Genomic DNA, 13481 nt, shown 5'->3' on the forward strand with positions numbered 1-13481 from the left:
TGTAGTAGAACAAAGGGATCTTGGTATGTAGATCCATAATTCCTTGAATCACAGGTAGACAGGGTTGTGAAGGAAGCTTTTGGTACATTTGTGTCCATAAATCGATGTATTGAATGCAGGAGTTGGGATGTTATGTAGAAATTGTATAAGATGTTGGTGAAGCCTAATTTGGAATTTTGTGTGCAGCTGTGATCACCTACCTTTAGAAAAGATATAAATAAGGTTGAAAGAGTGTGAAAAAAATTTACAAGGATGTTGCCAGGACTTGAGTTCTACGGAAAGACTGAATAGGTTAGGACTTTATTCCCTAGAACATAGAAGATTGAGGGGAGATTTGCTAGAGATAAATACAATTATGAAAGGTATGGATAGGGTAAATGCCAGCAGACTTTTTCCACCGAGGTTTGAAAAGAGTACAACTAGAGGTCATGAGTTAAGGGTGAAAGGTGAAATGTTTAAGGGGAACATAAGGGGAAACTTCTTCACTCAGGCAGTGGTGAGAGTGTGGATTAAGGTACCAGCACAAGTGGTAGATGTAGGGTCAATTTCAACATTTAAGAGAAATTTGGATAGGTACATGGACGAGAGTGGTATCGAGGGTTATGGTCCAGGTGCAGGTTGATGGGACTAGTCTGAATAATGGTTCAGCACAGACTAGATGGACTGAAAGGTCTTTTTCTATGCTGCCGTGTTCAATGGCTCTATAACTGTGGTCTAATGTGCTTAGAGATATTAACTAAAATATTTCTAGGATCCAGGGTTCCAGGAATAACTGGCTGCTCTTTTCATTAGTGCCTTAGTCCTGAAAAGCCACCACAACTCACTTGAAAGAAGAATGCTGACGGAGATAAAAGAAATAAAAAGATCTTGCCTTTTGTCAGATTAAGATCAAAGGGGGGAATGGAATTTGATAGTCCGTACGATAAAGTCTAATTTGACATTAATTTATTCTGGTTCTGGCTTAATTTAATGAATGAATAGGGAGAATGTGACGCATTTTCTAACTGAACATCTGTTCCTTCACAAGAACTAACAGATTACAAATCATTAATAGGCATATTGCTCTTAGATAGCACACACAAAATGCTGGAGGAACTCAGCTGGTCAGGTAGCACCTACGCGCATGAAAATTAATAAACAGGCCACGTTTTTGGCTGAGACCTTTCATCAGGTCTTGGCCCGAAACATCAACTGTTTAATCATTTACATAGATGCTGTCTGACCTGCTGAGCTCCTGCAGCATTTTTTTGTGTGTTGTTCTGGATTTCCAGCACTTCCAGAATCTCTTACATCTAAGATTTGTTGCCAGATAACCGTTTGATACCCTTACTAATTAAGAACCTATCAACCTCCGCTTTAAATATATCCAGTGACTTGACCTTCACAGCCGTCTGTGGTGATGTATTCCACAGAATCATCGCCCTCTGGTTAAAGAAGTTCTTCCTCTTCTCTGTTCTAAAGGGACGCCCCTCTATCCTGAGGCTGTGCTCTCTAGTCTTCGACTCCCCCACTATAGGAAACATCCTCCCCACATCCACTTAATCTTGACATCGAGTCATAGAAACAAATCCTTCAGCCTATTTAAAATCAAGTCTACTATCAACCAAAGCCATGTTGAATGCTTTTTATTCTGCCCGTATTCCTAGCAACCCCCTCCAGATTCTACCTATCTCATTAGATGCTAAGTGCATTTTGCTGTGGCAAACTAACCTGGCAGAGTGAAAATTCTGGGATGTGGGAGGAAATTGAAGTACCTGGAGGAAACCCAAGTGGCCACAGGGAGAACATAAAGTTCACAATGTTGGCACAGGACCTCAGGATTGAACTCAAGTCAGTGGAGCAATGAAGTAAGTTTTACTAGTTTCCCTAGTACCACTGTGTCACCCTCAGGTTTATTTCCCAGCTGCAATAAATTTTACAACACGAGGATGAAAACATGTTGTAAAATCAGTCTGAAGATTGAAGATGGAAGATTAAAAGGCAATGCTGTGGGCTGATTTTGGGTGACTTTAAGCTTCATATTACACGTGTTCCTATATACTGGTTACTCTTTTCTCTGCTTTTTCTGAGCAGTTTGATCAGGGTGGGTGAGAGACTAGAGGGAGTCAGCTTTGGCTCAACAGGTCTTCGACAATAATGGGTCGAGGTGAGGTAAGTTACTTGTGAAGAATAGGAATAGGATGTATGTCTGTGAGGCTGGTGTTCTGTACTGGATGTCGGATGTGGGAAGTTTGGGAGACTCCCAGCCTCCCGGATGGCCACATCTGTGCTGGGTGGGTCGAGCTGCAGCTCCTTAGGGACTGCGTTAGGGAACTGGAGATGCAGCTTGATGAGCTTAGTCTATTAGGCAAAGTGAGGAGGTGATAGAGAGGAGCTATAGGCAGGCAGTCACACTGGGCCTCAGGAGACAGATAAGTAGGTAACAGTCAGGAGAGGGAAGGGCAACAGTCAAATACTAGAGAGTACCCCTGTGTCTGTCCCCCTTAACAATAAGTATTCCTGTTTGAGTACTGTTGGGGGGGGGGGGGGGGGAACAGCCTACCTGGGAGAAGCAACAGTGGCCGCGCCTCTGGCACAGAGTCTGGCCCTGTGGCTCGGAAAGATAGGGAAATGAAGAAGATGGCAGGTGTGATAGAGGTCTCTATAGTTAGGGGTCAGGTGATTCTGTGGATGCAGGAAAGAAACATGGATGGTAATTTTCCTCCCAGGTGCCAGGCTCAAGGATGTTTCTGATTGCATCCATAATATCCTGAAGTGGGAAGGAGAACAGCCAGAGGTCATGGTACATATTGGGACCAACGACATATGTAGGAAAAGGGAGGATTTCCTGAAAACAGAGTTCAGGGAGTTAGCAAGGAGGCAGAGAATCAGGACCTCAACGGTAGTAATCATGGGATTACTGCCTGTGCCAAGTAACAGTGAATATAGGAATAGAGTGAGGTGGAGGATAAATGTGTGTCTGAGGGATTGGAGCAGGGCACAGGGATTCAGATTTCTAGATCATTGGGACCTCCTTTGGGTCAGGAGTGACTTGTACTAAAAGGACGGATTGCACTTGAATCCCAGGGGGACCAATATCCTGGCGGGGAGGTTTGCTAAGGCTGTTGGGGAGAGTTTAAACTAGAATCACTGGGGATTGGGAACCAAACTGAAGAGACGGAGGAAGAGGCAGTTGGCTCACAAATCGAGAAAGCTTGTAGATAGTGTGAGAGGGAGGATAGGCAGGTGATAGAGGAGGGATACGCTCAGACTGATGGTTTGAAGTATGTCTATTTTAGTGCAAGGAGTATCATTAACAAAGCGGATGAGCTTAAAGCGTGGATCAGTACTTGGAGCTATGATGTTGTGGCCACTACAGAGACTTGGATGGGTCAGGGGCATGGCACTGCTGATCAGAGATAGTGTCACGACTGCAGAAAAGGAGGAAGTCATGGAGGGGTTGTTTACAGAGTCTCTGAGGGTGGAAGTTAGGAATGTACCTATGCTGGAGCTTTTGGAAAGCATCAAGTTGGATTAGTCTCTGGGACCAGACGAGATATACCCCAGACTATAGTGGCTGGGGGTGGAGGAGATTGCTGAGCCTCTGGCGATGATCTTTGCATCATCAATGGGGACAGGAGAGGTTCTGGAGGATTGGAGGGTTGCAGATGTTGTTCCCTTATTCAAGAAAGGAACTAGAGATAGCCCAGGGGAAATTATAGACCAGTGAGTTGGTAAGTAGATGGAGAAAATCCAGAGAGGCAGGATTTATGAACATTTGGAGAGGCATAATATGATTAGGAGTAGTCTGCATGGCTTTGTCAAAGGCAGGTCGTGCCCTACGAGCCTGATTGAATTTTTTGAGGCTAACACATTGACGAAGGTAAAGTAGTAGATGTAGTGTATATGGATTTCAGCAAGGCATTTGATAAGGTACCCCATGCAAGTTTTATTGAGAAAGTAAGGAGGCATGGAATCCAAGGGGACATTGCTCTGTGGATCCAGAATTGGCTTGCCCACAGATGACAAAGAATGGTTGTAGATGGGTCATATTCTGCATGGAAGTCAGTGACCAGTGGTGTGCCTCAGGGATCTGTGCTGGGTTAGTAAATTTGTTGATGACACAAAGGTTGGGGGTGTTGTGGATAGTGTGGGGGGGCTACAGGTTACACCGGGACATCAATAGGATACAAAACTGGGCTGAGAAGTGGCAGATGGAGTTCAACACAAATAAGCGTAAGGTTGTTCATTTTGATAGGTCAAATATGATGGCAGAATGTAGTATTAATGGTAAGACTCTTGGCAGTGTTAAAGATCAGAGGAATCTTGGGGATCCAAGATCCAGTGTCCATCGGACACTCAAAGTTGCTTCACAGGTTGACTGTGTGGTTAAGAAGGCATACGGTGCATTGGCCTTCATCAACTGTGGGATTGAGTTCAAGAGCCGAAAGGGAATGTGTAGCTGTATAGCATCTTGGTCAGACCCCACTTGGAGTACTGTGCTCAGTTCTGGTCACCTCACTACAGGAAGGATGTGGAAACTATAGAAAGGGTGCAGAGGAGATTTAAAAAGATTTTGCCTGGATTGGGGAGCATGCCTTACAAGACTAGGATGAGTGAACTTGGCCTTTTCTTCTTGGAGGATGAGAGGTGACCTGATAGAGGTGTATAAGATGATGAGAGGCATTGATTGTATGAATGGTCAGGGCTGAAATGGCTAATACGAGAGGGCAAAGTTTTAAGGTGCTTGAATGTAGGTACAGAGGAGATGTCAGGGGTAAGTTTTTTACACAAAGGGTGGTGAGCGTGTGGAATGGGCTGCGGGTAGTGGTGGTGGAGGTGGATATGACAGGGTCTTTTAAGAGATTCCTAGATAGGTACATGGAGCTTAGAAAAATAGAGGGCTATGGGTAACCTTAGGTAATTTCTAAGTAAGTTCATGCTCGACGCAGCATTGTGGGCCGAAGGGCCTGTATTGTGCTGTATGTTTTCTATGCTTCTAGGGCGATCAATGTGGATGGGGTCACTTTGGTGAAGACTTCCCTGTGACCTGCAGGAAGCTAGCAGCACAGAGCTGAACTGATCAAAACTGAATACAGCTGGTCCCCTGGTTTGATGTTTGATCATCTACGTGTTGTTCACTTACTTATTGCCTTTTGCGCAATTTGTTCTTTTCTTTTCGTGTGTAGGGTGTTTGATGTTTTCTTGATACGTACTTGGATAATAAATAAATATATTTTGAATTTATTTTAATTGAAATGCAGTAATGTAAGCTTCTGACACCTCACTGATTTCTTTCGTGTGTGCTTCAGATCCTGGAACTTCTTTGAAATCCCCTTCATAATATTCCCTATGACTCAGTTGATAAAGCTGACTAAATAACTTGTTTTAGTTTGTAGTGTAAATATTGATTATGCTTCTGAGAGACCACTAAATTCTCATTTCCCAATATTACCATGGAATCTTTTACATCATCTGCTAGACTGTCAGGGCTTCCATTTAATACCTCACCCTGGAAGGTGGCATCTCCACCTTCACTACACAGCAACATTGGTGTAGGTTATTGTGTTCAAATATTTGGGGTGTAATTTGAACTCGTGCATGGGCCATCACATCTTGAAACAGTGCTTGAACAATGGAAATGGTTCCCTGCTGACTTAAGCACTACAAAGTATATTGTGCAAGGAAAAAATGCATCAGAATTTGAACATTTATTGTCAAAGCTGACAGGTCAAATTTCTGTGGTTGACGTGGGAGTTCCCCAAGTGATTCCCTTTCCCACAAACACCAATGGTCTTTGCCAAAAGCTATCCCTACTGACCGTAAACACAATTTGATTGCAGGAAGCGACTGGCTTTATGAACATAATAATCCAGAGCAAGTTAATGTATTCCCCTTGAACGGCTGACTTGCAAATGCTTCCACTGATAAACTACGCTTTCAGCTTCGGATCTGAACAACAAACCACTTTTAATGTAAGAGGAGCAAACAGAGAGAAACAGTAATAATTCAAAGCTCTCAGTCAGATAGCAAAATCAACATACTTACAAAACAATAATCTGTTTGGGAAGCCGAGAGGAAATTAGGTATGTAGTAGTACTGAAGGACGAACTCCTCTCAACATAGAATGGGTAATAATCAATGCATAAATCCTAAATTGGAAGTTTATTTGTGGAATTGCTTATTAATGAGCAATTTTTCTACTTTTATACAGCACTGTTTGTGAATCAGAATCATAATCAGGTTTAATATCACCCGACATACGTTGTGTTTGCGGCAGCAGTACATTGCAATAGGTAACAATAGAGGGGAAAAAACTGAATATATAAAATAGACAAATTACAATATATATGTATGTTAAATAGTTAAATTAAATAAGTAGTGCAAAAATTAAAATTAAAAAAGTAATGGTCATGGGTTAAATGTCCATTTAGAAATCAGATGGCAAAGGGGAAGAAGCTGTTCCTGAATCGCTGAGTGTGTGCCTTCAGGCTCCTGTACCTCCTTCCTGACGGTAGCAGTGAAGACTCAAAGTGTCCTATGACAGTAAGATACTTTTTTTCAGAATTGTGAATATTGTAGTTAAAGAAATGCAGCTGATAAAATGGCAGACTGGTTTACAGCCATCATTACACGTTAACATACACATGTGATTTTTGTTTGAATGAGTAAGAATCAGGTTTATTATCATGGCAGTATGTTGTGAAATTCATTATTTTGTGGAGACAGTACAGCACGAGACATTAAAAATTACTATAAGTGATACAAATAGAAACATTGTGTAGAAGAGGAATAACGAGGTTGTGTTCATGGGTTTACAGACCGTTCAGAAATCTGATGGGGGAGGTGACGAAGCTGTTCCTAAAGCATCGAGTTTGGGATCTTAAGCAACTCACACAAAGTCCTGGAGGAACTCAGCAGGTCTGGCAGCATCTATGGAAATGAACAAACCGTCGACGCTGCGGGCTGAGACTTCAGTAAGTTTGGGATCTTAGTGTTTTCTGGAATAACTGAAGCTCCTGGCGGGGTACAGTAAGTAAGGCCCTTTCCATGCCTTGAGGCACATCGGGCGGCAACCTTGACTGATTTTTTACGAAGCTGAGTCGCTAGCTCAATGCTCAACCCAGCATGGATGGAAAGCGTGCAAGGAGCCAGCTGGATTCTAACCCAGGACCACTCGCCTTGAAGTCTGGTCCAGAAGCCACACCACTGGACAGCTTTGATGTGGTACAAAAACCTATAATTCAGGAAACTATCGAGGCAGACACTAGCTTGTTTCAATCACGATCAGGATATTAGCATGAGGAAACTTGTGATTAGGAAGGAAATTTCAACCAGGCCCATTCTCAACTGATGGTTAGGAACAAATTTCTAAGCACTGACAGGACTATAGATAAAATCTCAACCTAAGTGATTACAGAGTGAGGCAAACTCTGTTATCGCTCAGAACACAGTATCCTGAGCCACAGTGGAGGGCCTTTCTGTGCCCTCTCTCTGAAAAATGTTGAATCAAGTCTGTGCACTGTTCTTTTTCCATTACCTGTGAAGTGTTTCCTTCAAATGCTTATCCAATTCTCATTTAAAGTTATTGTTAAATCTATTATGGAGTGAATGTCAGATCACACTATTCACTGAATAAAATCAAGATCTCTGTGTGTGTTGTTTCAATTTGTGTCCTTACTACTGAGAATATTGCCAGTGGATTTTTATCCAGAGGCAAGTGACATAGATACAAACCTTCATGCGTCTGAGTCTGCAGAAACTATCAAGAGCTCATCCACGCTAATCCCATAACACTTTCCTCATGCTCTTCTCAGCTCCTCCCATTTACAGAGGCCAATCCGCTCATCCTTAGCAAGAGAAAGGAAAGCAGAGCCCCAAAGGAAACCCAAACATATGACAGGGAGAATGTTCAAGCTTCACAAGGCAGCACTGGAGGTCAGGCTAGAGCGCAGGTGTCCGTAGCTTTGACTCAGCAGCTCTTCCTGCCGTGCCACTGCTCCGCCGCTGTATTTCTAACTAGTAGAGTTGCTGTCTCGCAGTTCCATCGACGCAGATTCAATTTCTGACCTCTGGTGCTGTCTACGTGGAGCTTGCTTGTTCGCTCTGCGACTACGTGGCTTTCTCCAGCTGATCCAGTTTCCTTGTATATCCCAGAGGAGGCAGGCCGAATAACTGCTGCACATTTTCTCCAGCTTAGGTGAATGGCAGGATTGGTGGGAATGAATGGGGATTTTGCTACAGAGAAAATAGATGGGATGTGATTACTCTGGGAGCTGGCATAGATCAATTAATCAATTGGCCTCTTTCCGTGTCATAAGGGGTGGCATGGTAGCATAGTGGTTAGCACGTCGCCTAGCAGTATGGGTGACCTAGGTTCAGTTCACGCCACCGCCTGTAAGTTTGTACGTTCTCCCCGTGACTGTGTGGGTTTCCTCCCACAGTCCAAAGATGTACCGGTTAATAGATCATTGTAAGCGTCCCATGATTAGGCTCAGATAAAATTTGGGGTTGCTGGGCTGCGCGATTTGAAGGGCTGTAAGGATCTACCCCGCATGGTATCTCAATCAAACGATAGATAGATAGATTAATAAATAAATAAATACCCACATAGATATGAAAATATACACTATCACCTCGCTGCTGGTGAAGGAATTGAATTTCTTTTCAATGTCCTGTGTGTTCAATGTTCTATTCATAGATCAGCTGTACGTGCAAGAGACGGGAAAATAAAGCAATGATTATTTCAACCCTTATAAAGTTACAAAGTGAATGTTTAATTCTTGTCGGTCTCCCGTTGGTTTTAAGCCAAGGGAGCTGGAGAAGGAACCTGAGCTCTACTGTGTGTATATCGAGAAGTGAATAAAGTGTCAGGAGCTGAAGTTTGTCAGTGTCAGTCTGAGAAAGCTTACCTAAATTACTGCTTGTAACACAGGCTAAACCAGGAATCCAGTGAGGTCAGCCAATAATCTTAAACTGAAATCTTTCTCCTAACCAAACATTCATGAGGAAATGCAGCTTCACCATTGTTAGAGAGTACAACTGATCACTCACACAGCACACTTCAAACTACCCATGGCTCTCTGCGGCAAAGCAAATACTTTCAAAGTGTATTCACCATAAGACATAAGAGCAGGAACAGGATTAGGCCATTTAGCCTCTTGAGTTTAATACTTGCATCATTACTGTTGCAATGTAGGACATGTAGCTCTGCAATTTCCCTTAATGGCAACATGATGATGTCATTAACAATCTTACATGAGATACAACCTTTAGAAATTTTGCGTAAGGGATGAACGTTGGCCAAGACATGATGGGTAACAGCACTGTTCTTCCTCAGCTGGTCACAGTGAGATCATTTACTTCATATAAAGAGCAGGTCGGGCCTCAGCCTAAAGTCTTATTCAAAAGGCAGGATACCATCCTCAGAGCTGCACCATTGGTATCAATGTAGATTTTTGAACTCAAAGTCTCTGGTGTGGACTTCAAATTCATAATCTATTAACCCAGGGCAAGAGTGTTATCCACCGAGGTTCTTAGGCATAAGGGAGAGAAATGAAGTATGAAATGTTGTGTAGGTCGTGACTGACAATTTATGGGAAGAGTAGATTTGACGAACGGAACATTTCTTTCCATTTTCTGTAGTACCTACAACAGTCTGTGGTCCAGGGTCTTAATTACAACATGACACTGCTGCATCAAAGGGGTGTTTTTCTGCTTATTGATGATTTGAGGGTTCATTTTAAACTTAACATTCATTTTCACAGTCTGCTTTCCTAGGTTACAATTTTTGAAATGCCTTTTATGTTCATACTCTTTAGTGCCCAACTATGCACTTTTAGAATATGGTTGTGGAAATACACAGTATGTCACAGTTCCCTACGGTCACTCTTCCTGCCCTCATTTCTTTCTTCTGTCCTGACTTTATGGGCCCACATAGTCCACAATTTGTTCTACCTCTTCTTTTGATGGTGTTGTGATCTTCGAACTTGGTATTCCAGAAGACCTCTCTCACAGTTCTAATTCACATTAAGTACTGTTCGCATATCACGACTGTGATTGCTGATCTACACAGAAACCTTTGCTCTAAGAATCATATCTACGCTTTCAAATCCCTTCATGGCCTCAACTCACTGACCCTGAATCCTCCTCCAGCTCTACAGCCCACTGACAACTCCACATCCCTCCAGTCCTGCTCTTATAAACGATTCATCATTGCACCACCGGCACCTCTGTTTTCAACTACCTACATGGACCTCATGCTTTGGAACTCCCACTGCCCCTCTTGAGCACTCCCTCCTCCTCAAGTTACCTTTCCTGACCTACTATTCTTAATGCATCTCGAGATCACATGTTGGTTGATTACAATCCTGTGAAACACATGGGTTGTGCCAATGGCCAAGCCTGAAGCCAAGTCTTCCAGGTCCTTGGACCAACATTCTCAATCATATGTACATGTAACAGAACAATCCCATGGAGAGAGAAGTGGCTGATAGGTGACCCAATGTTGAGAGCTCTTTATGTGAAGCAGAGTTACTGCTTTAAGTGGTTATAGCATTCTTCTAATTCGGTCTTCTTGATCAACCCAAGTGTAATCATTTCTCCCTAGGTTCCAAGCTCTGGAATTCCTTACATAAAACTCCCCATATCTTTTCTCCTCTTCTCCTTTGCACTTCACATATTCCTTATGAGAGTGGCAAGGTGGAGCTACGTTTCTACCAAAGGAGGTGTAAGATGCTCTTTCCCATCGCTAGCCTGCAGCTCATCCTTGGGCGAGGTGTGGCACTTTCTTAGCCCCCGATCAGGGTTATGCGTAGCCATGGGAGGAAGCAGTAGATGCTCATATGAGTTGATGGTGCATATCACACGTCCTGGTTATGCGACAACTGACACCAGGCAGACAGTCTCTGAAGAGTATTGATAATAGCTGGGGCCAACCGTCTTGTCCAGAAAAAGGCAATGTCAGACCACTTCTGTAGAAAATTTTACCAGGAACAGTCATGGACATGGATAGAAAACCATGATTACCCACGTCATATGACGCGGCACATAAGGATGATGATGATGATGATATTCGTTATGACAAGAAGGAGACCATTTGGCCTGTGAAGTCCATGCTGGCCCTCAAAATAATCCCACCATTCCAATGCATCAGTTATTTCCCCCTCATTCATTTGCTTTCATATGCCCACTTACTCCCCTCCTCCCATTTCACCCATGCAGTCACAGGGAAAGTATACAGTCTCCACAAAGGCAGACAATAGGACTGAACCTGAATTACTGGAGCAATGAGAAATAAAACCTACATCTTTTGGTCATTTATCCTTTCACCTCCGTTTAACTAGGCTGAAGGGGATGCACAGGAACAGGCTCTTTGATATCTGTGCTGACCATGATGGCAGCCTAAACTAATCCCAACTGCCTGCACATGGTCAATATCCCTGCCCGTTCATTTGCCTGTCTAAATGCCTCTTAAACATTGTAATTGAATCTGCTCTCAGTACTTCCCCAGACAGGCAGGACTTTCCAGGCATCTATCACTCCCTGTGTTATTTTATAAACTATTGTGAAATGCCTTAGAACTTCTTACTGCATTAAAAGGCTTTCAGTTCCAGCCTAAGTAAAATGGACCATTGTACTGTTGCACAAAAGAGAGCCAGTTTAAGGCATTCACAAAACAAAATCATGCCCCACATTTCTCTAAACACAAGTAGAAAGAACTACATACTTTGCCAGGGAGTTACAGACAAAAGAGTTTGTAAGGCCAGTAAATAAAGTCCACATCCTGGTAGAGTTACAGAACTACCATAAACCAAGGAAGGATCCATTGCTTCCCTCTGGAAATCACAGGATCCACTGCCATTTTTGTGGGGTGATCCCTGTCTCATGGTGGGAAATCACAAGGAATCTGTACGTGAGATTATCAGAGATGTATTGGGGGGTGGGGGGGGGAGGGGTGACACTTTGGTTGCACCATGATCTTGGTGGAAGTGGAAAGCTCATCAACACTGTGCTTTCAGCTTCAGTGAATATGCACCCAATGGACAAATTCAAGGCCAACTGCTCTGTCAAGCCTGCCATCCACTGATGGAACATCCAGGAAATTCAAAACAGATTAGGGGCATAGTGGGCAGTGAGGAAGACTATCAAAGCTTACAGAGGGATCGGAACTAGCTAGAAAAATGGGCTGAAAATGGCAGATGGAATTTAAGGCAGGCAAGCGCTGAGGAGTGCGATAGAACAGAGGGATCTGGGAACACAGATCCATAAATCCTTGAAAGGGGTGCCACAGGTAGAGAGGGTTGTAAAGAGAGCTTCAGCACATTGGCTGTCATAAATCGGAGTACTGAGTGCAGGAGTTGGGATGTTATGTTGAAATTGTATAACACGTTGGTGAGGCTTAATTTAGAGTATTGTGTCTAGTTCAGGTCACCTACCTACAAGAAAGAGATTAATAAGATTAAAAGAGTGAAGAGAAAATTTACAAGGATGTTGCCAGGACTTGAGGACCTGAGTTATAGGGGAAGGTGAAATATGATAGGACTTATTCCTTAAAACATGGAAGATTGAGGGGAGATTTGATAGAGGGATACAAAATTATGAGGGGTATAGATAGGGTAAATGCAAGCAGACTGTTTCCACTGAGGTTGGGTGAGACTAGAACTAAAAGTCATGTGTTAAGGGTGAAAGGTGAAATGTTTATGCAGAACACGAGGGGGAAACTTCTCCACTCAGAAGGTGGTGAGAGTGGTGCCAGCAGAAGTGGTGGGTGAGGGTTTGGTTTCAACATTTAGGAGAGGTTTAGATAGATATATGGATAAGATGGGTATGAGTGCTCTGGTACAGATGCAGGTTGATGGGTCAAGGCAGAATAATAGTTCGACGTGGACTAGATGTGATGAAGGGCCTATTTCTGTGCTGTACTGCTCTATGACTCTGTCTGGTTGGGACCTCTATAAATTGATCAAGGGCAATTTCATGAACACTATCCCATTTAACTCTTTTACTATATGGGAGTCCTAGTCAATATGTGGAATGTTAACATCACCTACTATCATGACCTCATATTTCTTGCAACAGTCTGCAATCTCCCTACAAATTTGTTCCCATAGTACACAAGCTGTCCAGTCTGTGCTGTCTGAGCACTGCCGTGACATTTTCCCTGAGTGGTAATGCCACCTCTCCCTCTTTAATCTCTCCTGCTCTATCATGTCTAAGTTAATGAAACCCCCGAACATTGAGCTGCCAGTCCTGCCCCTCCTGCAACCAAGTCTCACTAATGGCTACAATGTCATAATTCCATGTGCCGATCCACTCTAAGCTCATCTGCCTTACTTGCAATACCTCTAGATGCAACTCAGAACATTTTCCCAACATGTTCAACCTTTTGATTCCTACCTTTACACCTTTCCTCAAAACCACTCCACTCTCTACCCTAGCACTCTGGTTCCCAACCCCCTGCAAATATGGTTTAAACTCCCCCCTCCCAGAGCAGTGCCAGC

The 13481-nt window shown here is 43.2% G+C and overlaps 1 long non-coding RNA gene across 4 annotated transcripts in view; it reads left to right on the plus strand.

Moving 5' to 3' along the window:
- LOC140728726 (uncharacterized) overlaps positions 1 to 13481 on the plus strand; it is a 94062-nt gene that overhangs the window by 43370 nt on the left and 37211 nt on the right. For 2 of the 4 annotated variants that reach the window (XR_012099170.1, XR_012099169.1), the window contains exons 3-4: positions 6414 to 6525; positions 6801 to 6956. This is a non-coding gene — a long non-coding RNA (uncharacterized lncRNA). Of the gene's footprint in view, positions 1 to 6413; positions 6526 to 6800; positions 7618 to 13481 lie in introns of those variants that run through there. The other 2 variants (XR_012099171.1, XR_012099168.1) reach the window with 1 other exon arrangement.

The sequence above is a fragment of the Hemitrygon akajei genome, chromosome 6, assembly GCF_048418815.1.
Source record: "Hemitrygon akajei chromosome 6, sHemAka1.3, whole genome shotgun sequence".
Classification (NCBI taxonomy): domain Eukaryota; kingdom Metazoa; phylum Chordata; class Chondrichthyes; order Myliobatiformes; family Dasyatidae; genus Hemitrygon; species Hemitrygon akajei.